The sequence below is a fragment of the Somniosus microcephalus genome, chromosome 9, assembly GCF_052327205.1.
Source record: "Somniosus microcephalus isolate GS21.2 chromosome 9, FLI_Smic_1.0, whole genome shotgun sequence".
Taxonomy (NCBI): Eukaryota; Metazoa; Chordata; class Chondrichthyes; order Squaliformes; family Somniosidae; genus Somniosus; species Somniosus microcephalus.
In genome coordinates this window covers 17,612,354-17,627,681 of record NC_140995.1, presented here as the reverse complement: position 1 = coordinate 17,627,681, position 15,328 = coordinate 17,612,354, and positions in this window count along the sequence as shown.

Genomic DNA, 15,328 nt, shown 5'->3' with positions numbered 1-15,328 from the left:
GAAGAGGGAGAGGAGAGTGAAGATGAAGAAGAAACACTGCCATCTGCAGTGCCCCCACTGAAAGTCAGCAGTCTTCCGCCAGCCATGCTGCAGCCACTGGGATAGCACTGTGTGACATCAGTAGGATAGGCAAAGGCACACACAAGGCAGTCACTAAGAAAATGCACAAGGGTGATTATTTGTTGTCATATTGGATGCATATATGGATAAAGTTGAATTGGAAAGTTTGCTTTGTGACTGTTTTTATTTCAGCATTGTGGCCAAGAGGACGCTGTGATGGTCAGTAACAGAGGAAAGGTAAGGTGTGGGACAAATGTGGAAAGGGGAATTGGGGTTGTGGTCAATGGTACTGCAGGCGATGATTCCATCCTGGATATCCCGGCCAGAAAGCAGCTGTCTGGGTTGCATCCTTCCTTCCACTTCCTCCTCTTCGGCTTCTTCCTCTTCTGTGTCTTCCTCTTCCCTCTGTGAGTAGATGCTGTAAATCTGAAATGACAGCTAAAATGCTGGAAATATACAGCTGGTCAGGCAGCACCTTGACCTTAGATGTGAACTCTGTTTCTCTCTCCACGGATGTTGTCTGACCTGCTGAGTATTTGCAGCATTTTCTGTCTTCTCAGAGGCCTTCCTTTACCATCCAAGGCCTTGCAAGCATCCAGCAGCACTCCCTACACACTTAAAAAAACTTTTAACATCTATTGCAGCTAGCCACTACTTCAATAAAATCAAAAAAATTCCCTCTCCAAAAGCTTAAACCCAAACTTACCTGAAAGATGTGTGTGTCCTTTTAAGAGGTGCTGACATCACCACTGTCAGCCTGCATGCACATCAGGTTTACTTGGTGTGCTTAGGACCCAGCGCTGAATTCAGCGCTAGGGTTGAAGTTCGAAGTGGTGTCATTAAGTCGGCGTTGCATGTCGATTGACGTCACCACGCCGCCATTTTTTTTCCAGGACGCTGCCAGTTACCGGCAACGCAAAGGGAGGGAGGAAAATGGCGGCCGCTGTGGGACCCGCCACCAGCTGGCGAAAGAGTGGCTGCTGCCATTTTTTTGGCATTTCATGGCACTACAGAGTGGCACTAAGTAGAAGAATTTCTAACCCTCAGAGTCTTTACAACCGAGGAAACTTCCATCCAATCAGTCTAGGCTGGGTTTGAACCCAGAGTTCAGAGGTGAATAGCCTGTGTCCAAGCCACTGCCACTTCCTGCTCCCCTAGAATGAAATAACTTTAACCCTTACTGCACAACCAGTCTTCTGAAGATGCTAATGAAATACTTTGTCCAGTAACTGCTCCAAGAAGTTAGACCCAGTGGCCCAGAAATTCGGGTCTCCACGGGTGAGTACGCACGGGGTACTCACCCGTAAGCCCAATGGAAGTGCCGGTTTCCTGCATGCACTGCGCATGCGTGGGAAACCAGCACTTCCGTTCCTCTGAACGAAGGGGTTCAGAGGTCGAACGCGTGCGCAGGAGAGGCAGCGCGTGTGCATTGAAGTTACGTTTTTTTTGCAGGTTTTCCCGGGAGGGTAAGTCTCCAGAAGTTACACATATAAAAAGCAGTTGCAAGGCCTGCTTTTTACAAGGTAAGTGGTGAATTAATTAAAATTAAAACATTTTTTCCACAGGTTTATTATTTTTAAATACTGTAAAGAAAGGTAAGTTTATTTTTAGCCCCGTTAGAACATAAAATTATTTTTTTCAAAAATTTAAATTATTGTTTAAAATAGTTATTTCATGTAATTTATAGTTCATTTAAAAAATGTGATTTAAAAAAAAATTTATTTGAAGATTTAGTGATGTTTTGGGGCTTATAGTATTTATAAGTTTGACAGCCCTTCCTGTCAAACTTATGAATGAAGCATTCCCTGCTGCCTTTGGCTCTCCATGGCCCACATTATCCCAGGGGACGCATTGAACTAACTGTGCCCCTGGGATACGCAAGCACTGCGCGCCGGCAGTTGGAGGAGGCCCAGGATCGGAATTCCACGGGGACCCACAGCTCAATGGCCGGCGCGCAAGGTAAGTGCAGGTCGGGGGCTTGCACCCGCGGGAAGCCGAATTTCTGGGCCATTGTTTAAGTTTGACAGATTGATTTGTTTATGTTTATGACTGGCTGAGTGATCAGTCTTTGCAACAATCTACCTAGTTTCACTAATTGTCTTGATCTTTACTCTCCGTAGACACTTCAATTTGCCTTTTAAGTGCGTTTATACCGTCTGCTTTAATGTGCTTCCCGAGTAACTTAATGGGAGCATTTCTGCAGGGATTCTTCCCCTCCTCCACTGAACATTGGCAAAAGAGCGTAGAAGCTCCGGAAAAATGGTACCAACACCGGGGTTTCTGCGGCTCTTCCATTAGAGTTATGGCGTACAAGGCGGGGGGGGGCGGGGGGTTGGGGGGGAGGGAAAGCGAGCAGAAAACCCGACAGAAATTCACTCCCTTAGTCTATAAGTCTATTACCCTACTTTGTGTAAAAATAAAAGTTTTACCTAACAGCCCACCTTACTCCTAGCTTCCTAATTTTTAACTTGTGTATTTCAACTCTTTCCCACAATGAACGATGTGTACAAATTAACTTTGTCAATCCCTTAAACAATCTAGAAAAGTTCCATTATGTTAAATAGAGTTACATAGAATCTACAGCACAGAAACAGGCCATTCGGCCCAACTGGTCCATACAGGCATTTATACTTCACACGAGCCTCCTCCCATCCATCTTCATCTCACCCTATCAGCATGTCCTTCTATTACTGTCTCCCGCATGAGCTTGTCTAGCTTCCCCTTAAATGCACCTATGCTGTTCGCCTCAACTACTCCTTGTGGTAGCGAGTTCTTCATTCTCACCACTCTTTGGGTAAAGAAGTTTCTCCTGAATTCGCTATTGGATTTATTAGTGACTATCTTATATTCATGAGCTTGTGGCAGAGCCACTAAGGGACCCCAATCAATTGTATATAATTCCCTTTAATAATATGTTGGCTACAGCCTGAGTCTGTATCTTTGTTTTCACTGTTTACATGTACAGAGCGCGATCACTTTAATAGCGCGGGTAAACGCGATGACGTCATGCCGTTCATCACGTGATACCCCACCGGCGGGAAAAACGTGATGACGTCAGCCATGGGACCACCCTAGCAGTCCTCGTGGAGCCTCCGAACTGACTAGGCCTATATTCGATGTTCTCCTGTAGTTATCTGTTAAACTCTGTTACTTTTCATTAAACCTCGTTTATTTGATCGCCTGAGTGGACCTCAGTCTTTTGGATAGGAACTAGACATTCCTACAAGCTCTCATTTTGGACTCTCCACAAGTGGAAACATTTTCTCTATGTCTACATTATCAAGCTCTTTCATAATCTTAAAGACCTCCAGCAGGTCACCCCTCAGCCTTCTCTTTTCTAGAGAAAAGTCCCCCAGCATGTTTAGCCTTTCCTGATAAGTATACCCCCTGGTATCATCCTTGTGAATCTTTCTTACACCTTCTCCAGTGCCTGTATATCCTTTTTGTAATATGGAGACCAGAACTGTTCGCAGCACTCCAGTTGTTGTCTGACCAAGGTTCTGAACTATGTAGGGGATGGCGGGTGGCGCGTCGCGTGCGCCCAGTCAGTTATGCCCCTGACTGTTGGTGAGCAGTTCGAATCGTTCCCACGCCCCTGGGTTCTAGACACCGGACTTAGGTGCAGGCGGCGATACAGAAGAAAATTCGAGTAGACAAGTGGTTTGGATGTAAGAAAACCAAGATTTTATTGAACAGAGATAAAACACAGTCTTATGAGAAATTACTGGTAAACAATTACAGGCATAAACAAAATAACTATACTTATACAGGGAATGGGGAACACACGGCACATTGAGGGAAAAACAAACTACTTTACCAATCCCCTTATCCTTATCCCACCCCTATACCTAACCAGATTAAGCTATGAGGGGCCAGGAATTCATGCTCACCGAGTCAAAATCTGCCGAGTTCAAACAGCTGTGGGGTTTGGGGTTCGCTCTTTGTGCTCTCTGGGGCCTGCCATCGTCACGTGGTCTCAGGGCGCTGCAAGGGCGTCGTCCAGGTAAAGTACCCCGAGGTTAAAGTCTTTGCTTGGGTACTTTACCTCGCAAGGATGATGGTTCTTCTTCCTCGGGCGGCAGCAGCTGAAGTTTGCATGAAGATAGTTGTAGGTCGGCTGGATTGAAGGCCCGATTATTCAAAGCGTTCTTCAATCTTCTTCCAATTCATCTCATCTCATCTCATCTCATCTCATCTCATCGCGTCTCGCCTTGCCTCATCTCGTCCCGTCTCGTCTGGCCTGGTTTGCCCTTGTTCACCTGGTGCGATGCCAGGCGTCCCTGATGGATTCGGGAAGACACGGGCAGTGGTCAGGCGGCAAGCGCGGGAGGGAAAGGAGAGAGCAAGAGCCAAGAGGGCAAGAATCAAGCGTAAGAATCAAGGGGGCGATTGCTACTGAGGGCCTACAGTTATAATCCTTTCGATGGCCCTTATCTGCGCGCCAAATCAAGTCAGTTCATTGTTTCACTTTTGGCGGGCAGTTTTAAATGATTATACCAATCTAAACTAACTGGATTTAGATGGCTGTTTATCGTACCTAATGGCCTGATGTCTGGGCGGAATTGTCATTAATGCATTTTAATCGGCCTGTGCAGCCTTGGTCGCTTCCCTAAGCTGTTTCCGATTATTTATGCGGACAAACTAATGGCCTTGTGCTTAGGCCTAACTGGGGTGATCTGTTCCAATCCGACGAAAATGCATATTCAGTGTTTGCTTAACTGTCTAGGTTTTCAAACACAAAAGTCCTTTTCACAGAAATGCATTTTAAGTTTCGATTTCCCAAAACAGCTTGTTCTGTGCTGCAGAGTCCAAGCTTTTAAAATCTTACAGGCTTTTGGTCACGAGGTGCAGAAACCATCTTTTGGGTACCCCTTTTAAATTGTCCATAGTGTAATGATCAATAACATGTCATTCTATAGTGGACACTAGGTGGAGTCGTAGAGCTGTGTAGAGCTGTATATAGCTGTATGTATAAGACTACACTACCCAGCTGTGCATATATTAAGGCTACATTACCCATGAGGCACTAGGCTACTCACAAGGCAGCAGTCAAGATGGAAGCCTCTACAGATACAGTACCCAGCCCACATGTGCTCAATAAAGTAACTAGCAAAAGCTAGCTGTGTTCATAATAAGAATGTCTAGTTATTAATGAACATAAGATGGTACCAGGGTGGTGAAGATCTGCTGAAAATTGTGAAAAGTGACATGGAGAATTTGAAGCCACCAGAGCGTTTGAAACTCACAGAAAAAATCGACTACAATTGGCAAACTTTTAAACAACAATTCGAACTCTACATTGCAGTCATCGGATTCGGTACAAAGCCAGACGCAAGGAAGATAGCGTTGCTGCTTACGGTTGCAGGCCCACAGGCAATAGAGGTATTTAATACATTTGTATTTAATCCAGGGGAGAACAGAGAAAAATTAGAAGATGTGCTAAAAAAATTTGATGCACATTGCTCTCCCAAAAAGAATGAGACCTATGAAAGATACATCTTCTGTTCTCGGACACAGCAGCAAAATGAGACTTTTGATAGCTTTATAACTGATCTGAAACTGAAAGCACAGACATGTAATTTCTCTGAGTTCAAAGCATCCATGATTCGTGACCAGATTGTGTTTGGTATTCATGATAAAAAAGTCAGGGAACGTCTGTTGAGAGAAACCGAACTAAATTTGGAAAATGCGGTGAAAATATGCCAAGCCAGCGAGCTAGCTCGAAAGCACGCGAAGACTTTCAGTGAAACCAATAATGATGCGATTGTAATGAGTGATAATGTTGCTGTTGGTGCTGTGTCCTATAAGGGGAAGAAACATGGGCAGAACAGAAATGAAAAGCAATCGGAGGATGAAATTTTTAATTGTAAACGCTGTGGTTACAAACACCAGTTAAAACAATGCCCAGCATTTGGAAAAATGTGCACAAAGTGTAATGGAAAGAATCACTTTGCCAAACAATGCTTTTCAAAAGTAAAAACAACGAAAGGGCAACAAGTTAACGTGATTGAGGACACTGATTTAAGTGAGACATTTTTTGTAGGAATGGTGTCATGTGACGATATCAAAAAAAATACAGAAAATGTGCAGCCCTCAGAAATGGACAATGCTGAACATAAAGTCAATGCAGTAAAAGTGGACAAATGGATGATCCCACTGCAGATAAATGGAGCATTAGTTACATTAAAACTGGACACTGGGGCAAAAGCAAACTTAATCAGTATGAGTGACATAAAAAATATGAAAGAAAAGCCCAAAATACAGAAAAAGTCAGTACTACTGAAGAACTATAATGGACAGAAAATAGATAGCTTAGGTGTATGCAGACTTAAAGTGACAGTCAAAGACAAAGTGCATCATCTCATGTTTTCTGTTGTGGCTGAAAGACTTGATTCGATACTAGGTGACAAAGCTTGTGAAGACTTAGAACTGGTCAAGAGAGTCTACCGTATAAACTGTGCCATAAGCAGACCAGATGACTCAGGTGATGAAGCAGAGAGCCCATCAAGGATGAAAAGGCCAAAGGGTATCCATGTCTTCAAAAAGCCTAGTTTCTCCAAGAAGAAAGAAAAAGACTTTAAGCACAAAGAGAAAAAACACAAGGAGAAAAAGTCCAAAGATATAACCGCAGCAGATGTTGTTAAGCAGTGGAAAGAGAAAAAGAAAAAGAAGAAGCAGGAAGCAGTTCCGGTGGATACTCCTTCTTCCCTCAGGCCAATCTTTGGTGTTCCATTAGCCGAGGCTGCTGAGAGGACTATGCTGAACATAAAGTGAACCAGCTGCCAGCAGTTTTTCGAGAGTGCATTGACTACATTGAGAGTTATGGCATGAAGAGTGAAGGAAACACTGAAACCCTCTCCAAGCAAAGATCGCAAGGAGACCTCGATCTATACAAGAGCAGATTGATGACAATGCCGCAACTGCATCTTGTCATTCACTGCCAGAACAATCTCATGAAGACACATCAGACGTACCCGTGTTGAGAAGATCCACACGTGAAGTAAAAAAGCCTGATAGACTTAATCTTTGAGTACAATGTAAAGCTTTGAAAATGTGTTGACTGTTTTGAAAATGTTTATGTTTATAGAGCACTAACAAAAGTGTTACTGATATTATCTTTACTGTTTTCTTGAAAGTTGATTGATATTGATTTTGTTAAACCTCAAAGAAAGGGGGATGTAATGATCAATAACATGCCATTCTATAGTGGACACTAGGTGGAGCCGTAGAGCTGTGTAGAGCTGTATATAGCTGTATGTATAAGACTACACTACCCAGCTGTACATATATTAAGACTACATTACCCATGAGGTACTAGGCTACCCACAAGGCAGCAGTCAAGATGGAAGCCTCTACAGATACAGTACCTAGTCCACATGTGCTCAATAAAGTAACTAGCAAAAGCTAGCTGTGTTCATAATAAGAATGTCTAGTTATTAATGAACATAACACATAGGGTCCCTTTATTAATAACCTTGGGGAAATGTGGGAATTTTGCGAATCTTACAACTTGATAGACATAACTTTGCTGCTTTTCAATTCTATCCCTCTGGAAATGAACCTCAGTGCTTTGTTTGCATTCTTTCTGTTCAGATCCATTTTAATCCCCTGTTTCTCTTATCTTCTGGCCCTCCTTTATTGCACCAATATTTTGCCCTTTCCTCTTATGAAGCTTGACATGAATCAGTCACTCATGAAAGAAAGACTTATGAAATAATACTGAGCGGCCTACGGGTGTGTAGGAATTAATAACGGGGTTGGGGTTATTGTCTCTGGCCAGTCAGAAGCCTCTGAGCTGCTCCAGGGACCCCCGTGCAATTTCAAAGCACTCCCCTATTCCTGGTTCTGACCGACGGACTTATTCGGTAGCGATGTAGACAGAAAATGTGACTCGTGGTTGGGTGCAAAACAGACCAGTATTTATTGAAACAAAAGGAAAGAAACAAATTGAAAACAAAGAACACAGCACACCTATGCTGAAATACAGCACTTTACTTAACACGGTACACTTATTGTCCACTAAAGCACTCTTTCGCTTAGTGCAACACCCTTTTACTTAAATACAGCACTTTACTTCTCACAGTACAACACTGTTTGCTTAATAGAACACTGTTACTTAAATACAGCACTTTTAATACAGTACACTTTGCTCACTACAGCACCTTTTGCTTAGTGGCTTTTAATACAGTACACTTTGCTCACTACAGCACCTTTTGCTTAGTGGCTTTTACTTAAATACAGCACTTTTAATACAGCTACTTAGTGTTCACTACAGCACTTTTCTGCTTAGTGCAACACTGATACTTCAATAGGGGAGGAGAAAACAGACACAATGAGGGAAAATTGACTAAAATTACAGTTTTAACAAAATTCCCCTTAATTCCCACCCCTTAATACCTATTCTAAGTTGCCTTGTAATGGGCCAGAAAAGGTATGCTCACCAATGAACGCCTGCCCCATGCCCTTGTGGTCTTAGATTCCCTGAAGATAGAGATGCCCCAGTGTTTAAAAGTAACTGCTGCTATTCCACTCCCTTGGGCGGGCTCCCAAGTTGTAGATGGGGCACAGAGGTGAGGCTGCAGAGAGAGAGAGAGATCACTTCCTGAGAAGCTATCTTATACCCCATTTGGGGCCGAAATCTTCCCACCCAAATCCGGATGCATCTGGGCTAAACAAAAGGGATCCGATGTCCCCATTAACTGTGATGGGTTTTGGATGAATTACCCATTTCCTGGTGATGGGTTTTTGAATGTATTCCCATTCATCATGATGGGTTTGAATGTATTCCCATTCATCGTATTGGGTTTGAATAGAGCTGTCTTGGTTTGATAAAAAGCATGTCTATATCCTTAATTGCTGAGTAAACAGCCTTGGATGTTAGTGTAAACAAAGCCATTGTCCTGTGGTCAAACTGGAACTGCAATTGATTGGCAGTCTCAAGTGGTTCAACATTGTAGCAGTTTAGTGTAAACAAACATCGATTGTCCTGCAGGGAGGGAAGCTCCCTGAACTGCCTTTGATTGGCAGTTTAACTACTCCATTGCTTCAGGGCTGGGGTTTTTGATTTTCCCTTTTCATATGTACACAGCCTGTGTTCTGCCATGAGGTCAGACAGCCATCTTTGATTATCCTTTTTCACAGACACACACAAGCTGCCTTTCAAGTCCTTTTTGTCTTCTGCCATGAGGTCTGATGGCTATTTTGATCCCTGGATTTTTAAAGGAATATTCTATGCAGGTATTCTTTAATCAAAAATCAATCTTCAGAACTGTAGGAAATTTCAAAATTATTGCAAAATCCTACAGGTGGCACTGTCCAGGGAGAGTATAAATACTCGGGCACAGGCCCAGCTTGGGCAGGACATTCTTAACAGGAACTAGTGAAGGACACAACTAGACCTCCATGTTGTAAAACAGTTGATTAAAGCTTTGTTTGATGCTTAGACCAAGTGCCTAGTAGTTTTCTTACATCAAAGCTGTTAACCATTTGTTGAGGTATGATTCCACATGCACAGTCGCTCTCCAATATCTCACTCACGTGCCCATTTTCCATATGCAGGCCTTGACAGAAAGGACAATTGAGACTCCACACCACGGGCACGGTTTGCACGTAGCGGCGGTTTATTGGAAAGTCACAGATGCACTGCCCACAATTCTCGGTCCACTGTAATCAGTGGATCGTCACAGGCTATTCAAATGAGCTACTCTCTTCTCATGGAGCTCTGCTAATGGTGTGGGGTCTGAAAATGTCAGCCTGTATCAGCAGGCTATTCAACTACAGGGATCATCTATGCTGTACTTGATACTCTCATCACCTGGCATCCAGACACACATAAACTCCCAGCTGGTGTCACTGGATAATGACCAGAAGTGAGAAGGTTGTTGACATTTTTTCCCCTTCCCTTTAACCAAGGGCACTGAGACTAGTTTAATGCCCTACCAATACCATGGCTGAGGTCAGTTAATTTAACACAGACCGGGGAATCAAACATGGGATCTTTCCTGGTCTGTTTGGTGCAGTCTATCCAACTAACCCAGCAGGGAACTTCCTTACATTCATCATCAAACCTCCTTCTGTGCTGTACTATTTTATAATTCTATGATTCTGTGATTCTCTCCTTCTCAAAATTATCAATATCAACCCCTTCCAAAAAGCCCACCCTTGACTCATCATCCCTTTCTAATTACCACCCTTCTCTAACTTCTCTTTCTTTTAAATGGTCTCTGAATGAGTTGTCGCTCACCAGCTCTGTGCCCACCTCACCCAAAGCCCCCTGTTTGAATCCTTCCAGCCTAGTTTCTGCCCCACCCAGAGCACCAATGTTATCCTCTGTGAAGGCAATACATTATCCTTCCTTGTCCTCCTCAACTTTACCATAGTATCTGACAAGGTCTACTGTGCTATCCTGCTTCACCGCATCTTCACCGTGGTCCAGCACTATGAGACCATCCTCACAAGTTCCCAATCCTACCTATCTCAACGAAAGCAGCGCATCTCCAATAGTGGCTAGTGATGTAATAAAACTCACTTCACACTCGGTTTGAGCATAAAGCAAGGCTTTAATCAACTTGTTTCAGAACATGGAAGTCTAGTTGTATCTCACTAGCTCCTTGTCTTACAAAATGTCCCTGACAAGCTGGGGCCCACGCCCGAGTATTTATACTCCTTGGACGGCGCCGCCAGCTGGCCGTCCAGCGTTATTTCACGAGTAGTTTCTTGATGATGAGATTTATAACAGTTAGCCCTTTCACCTCTGCAATAGTCACTTCCAGAGCTCCCCAAAAAACCATCCGAGGCTCCCTCCTCTTCCTCATATATCTCCCGATATTATCTGTAGACACAGAGTCAGCTTTGATATGCCTGATAATGACACTGAGCCCTATCTCTTCACCACTTCCCTTGATCCCAAACCATTGCTGTGCTGTCAAACTGCCTGTATGACATTAAGTCATGAATGAGCCAGAACTTCTTCCGACTTAACATCAGGAAGATTGAATTCAATGGGGATCATTTTGACTTTGGGCGATAGTGTAAAACAGGCAATATCGGATCAACCGCCCGTTTTAGAATTATTGAAGTAAATGGAAATTAAAATCGGGAGAGATGAATAATGGGCGACTGTTTGTTTTCACCCGCTTGTTTTACACTATCACCCAAAGGCAAAATTACCCCCATTGTTTTTGGCTCCTGCACAGAAGGTCTGTCCCTTGTTCAGTTTCTCACTCACGCAGAGTTAAACTGTGCAAAATTTCAATGTCCTGTTCAACCCAGAGCTGAGTTTCAAATCCCATATCTTATCCATTACCAAATGAGACGGCTGTAAAATCCTCGATTTGAATGGCTTCACCATTGGTGGCCGTGCCTTCAGCTGCCAAGGCCCTGAGCTCTGGAATTCCCTCCCTAAACCTCTCTGCCTCTCTATCTGTGGGGAGAGAGCGGGAATATGGTATTGAGATAGAGGATCAGCCAGGATCATATTGAATGACAGAGCAGGCTCAAAGGGCCGAATAGCCGACTCCTGCTCCTATTTTTCTATGTTTCTACCTCTCTTTCCTCCTATGAGACACACCTTAAAATCTATCTCTTTGACCAAGTTTTTGGTCATCTGCCCTAATATCTCATGTGGCTCGGCATCAAATTTTGTTTGATAATACTCCTGTGAAGCACCTTGCGATGTTTTACTACGTTAAAGGCGCTATATAAATGCACGTTGTTGTTGTAAAGTAGTAGAAAGATTTGCAGGTTGATTAACAGCCTGACAGAGGCCACAACAGGAGCACTCCTTCCACAGCCCCTATTTTAAACCATCTCTCTCCCCAGGTGGAACAGCAGCTCAGAGTCATAGGGGGAAAAATTCAGTTGTTTGCGCCTCCCATTAGCGCCTTAAGAGGGCGCCAATTGGGGCGCAAAGCAACTAGGGCCTGTGCGCAGCGATGTTTGCGCCGCTCGCGAAATTAACTAGACATTTTGCGGCGGCACTAAACACTACCGCCACGATCTCCTGCGCCGGCAGATCGTGACGTCAGTCGAGTGCGCAACATCCCGTTAGCGCCCCGGACCGGATATTGAGTGGCGCCCCCTCCTTTACCGCCTGCCGCTAGCAACGACAGGTTGAGGGGAGCGTTATGCTGTCAGAAAGGGACTGGGGGAGCACTATTTAAAGGCGACCGCTTCCTGCTTTTTTTTGTCAGTGACATTTTTGCACCACTCATTCTGAGAGAGAGAGAGAGAGACTTCTGGAGAGATTCAACGCTGTGTGAAGGGGTTTTGGGTACTGAGCAGCACTTTGCAGGTTTATTTTGATTTGCCCTTCCTTGCTTCACCAGCGCTCTGAGGTAGCGCCTCGATCCTCGGCCTTTGCGCCTAACAACGGAGGAGGAGGAAAAGAGAGAGATCTCTCTCTCAACAACAACAACGGAGGAGGAGGAAAAGAGAGAGATCTCTCTCTCAACAACAACAACGGAGGAGGAGGAAAAGAGAGAGAATGGCACCCCAAACGGGGCGATACTGAATTTTTCCCCCATAGAGTCATAGGGGGAGAAATTCAGTTGGTAGCGCCACCAATTAACGCCTAAAGAGGCCGAGAAGTGGGGCGCTAGCCAATTTCCGGCCGGGCGCAGGGAGCCTAGCGCCTCACCCCATATTGAGCATGCATTTAGCGCCGGCGCAAAATCTTAGCGCCCGCTCACGGGCGCAGGCAGTTTATGACATTATTTGAGTGTGCAACGCTTTTTTGGGTGCCCCGGACCGGAAATTCAGCGGCGCCCCCATCCGTAGTGCCTGGCGCCAATAGTGACAGCTTACATGGAACCTTACCCAATCGCTCTCGGGCTGGAGGGGCGTTATTTAAAGAGGCCTGGTGTGGTTTAAAAGCAGCAGCCTTTTTGGCTCACAACTTCTTCGAGAGCTACAGAGAGTTGCTGGGCTGCACACTGCGAGCCATTTCACCACTGAGCCAGCGCTGGTAGAGTAACTGCAGCCTTCTGACCATCACCTTGCTTTTGGTGAGCATTTCCAATGGCAAAACTTTCTTTGCGCACTTATTATGGGGGCTGCATTGGAGGGGAACGTCCTGCTGCTGAATCATCTGGAAAGGGCACAGAGACGCAGGGAGAGAGGGGCAGGCATGGCCAGATGGAGGAGGACCAACAGACATCGCCACACCAGACCTTACGCTGCCAGGGTTTTCCGACAGCAGTTTTCCGACATGAACATGTCGGAGGAGCTGTGTATCAGAAGGCGGCGCTTTAGAAAGGAGGTGGTGACTGAGCTGTGCCACCTGCTTCAGCCAGATCTGCAGCCTCAGATAAGGTGCAGGACATCTCTGTCGGTGGCTGTGAGGATGACTGTTGCCCTAAATATCTACGTAAGCGGCTCCTTTCAGGCCGCAACTGGGGACATAGCCCACATCTCGGAGTTTGCGGTGCATTGCTGCATCCGTCAGGTGACTGATGCCCTGTTTAAAAGGAGGCGGCAGTACATCTCCTTCCCAATGACCCCGGACAAGCAGCAGGAGCGCGCAGAGGGCTTCGCTGCAATAACGGACTTCCCCATGGTGCAGGGTGCCATTGACTGCACGCACGTGGCTTTGCGGGCCCCTGTATTCAATCCAGAGGAGTTCCGCAACCGCAAGGGGTTCCATTCCTTGAATGTTCAGCTGGCTTGTGACCACCGACAGCTGATCCTCGCAGTGAATGCGCAGTTCCCAGGCAGCAGCCACGACGCCTTCATCCTGTGCCAGACTTCTGTTGCAGACCTTTTCGAGGCCCCGGCTCACCCAGGAGGCTGGCTTCTCGGGGACAAGGGCTATCCTCTGTGCCCGTGGCTGATGACCCGCCCCTTTAAGAGCTGGACGGCGCCAGTGTGTCTCGGGGGAAAGTGATTATTGACAGCACCTGCGCTGCGCCCCGCCGCCGCGAAATTGGGTTGCGCCGCCGGGTTAGCGTCTTAAGAGTATCGTGCAGCGCCTGATTTAGCGCCACAATCACCTTCAGGGGCACTGCAACCCAATATCGCGCCAGGTGGCGCTAAATTGCGCCTTGCGCTAGACTTTGCGCATCGCCAGGACTAGCACCCCAAACGGGGCTATACCGAATTTTTAGCCCATAGAGTCATACGGCACAGGAGGAGGCCATTCAGCTCATCCATGCCGGCTCTCTGCAGAGCAATCCAGTCAGTCCCATTCCCCCCACTCTATCCCCGTAGCCCTGCAAGTTTATTTCCCTCAAGTGCCTATCTAGTCTCCCCTTGAATACATCGAGAATCTCCGCTTCCAGCATTTCCGTCGGCAGCGAGTTCCAGGTCCTCACCACTCGCTGCGTAAAAAAGTTTTCCCTCACACCCCCCCTGTATCTCTTGCCCAAAACCTTAAATCTGTGTCCCCTGAGTCCTTGTACCATCAACTAGTGGGAACAGCCTTTCCCCGTCTAGCCTATCCAAATCCATCATAATCTTGTACACCTCTATCAAATCACCCCTCAACCTCCTTTGCTCTAATGAAAACAAATCCAGCTTCTCCAACCTGTCCTTGTAGCTAAGATCCCCCATCCCGGAACCATTCTGGTAAATCTCCTCTGCACCCTCTCAAGGGCCTTCACATCCTTCCTAAAGTGTGGTGGCCAGAACTGGACACAATACTCCAGTTGTGGCCTAACCAGCACTTTATAAAGGTTCAGCATAACTTCTCTACTTTTGTACTCAATACCTCTATTTATGAAGCCCAAGATCCCATATGCTTTACTAACCACTCTCTCAATATGTCTTGCCACCTTCAGCAACATATGCATATTAACTCCCAGGTCCCTCTGTCCCTGCACTCTTTAAAACTGTGCCATTAAGTGTATATTGCTTCTCCCTGTTCCCTCTGCCAAAATGAATCACCTCACACTTCTCTGTATTAAATTCCACCTGCCACTAGTCTGCCCATTCTGCTAGCCTTTCTATGTCCTGTTGCAGTCGATTGCTATCATCATCACTGCTTGCCACACCCCAAAGTTTGGTGTCATCGGCAAATTTAGAAATTCTACTCTGTATTCCAATATCCAGGTCATTTATATATATATAAAAAAGCAGTGGCCCCAGCACTAACCCTTGGGGAAACATCACTGTCTACCATCCTCCAGTCTGAAAAATGTCAATTTACCACAACTCACTGTTTTCTGTCCTTAAACCAAAGCCAAACAGGATGTTCCCGATGGTCGGGGAGTCCAGAACCAGGGGTCACAGTCTAAGGATAAGGGGTAAGCCATTTAGGACAGAAATGAGGAGG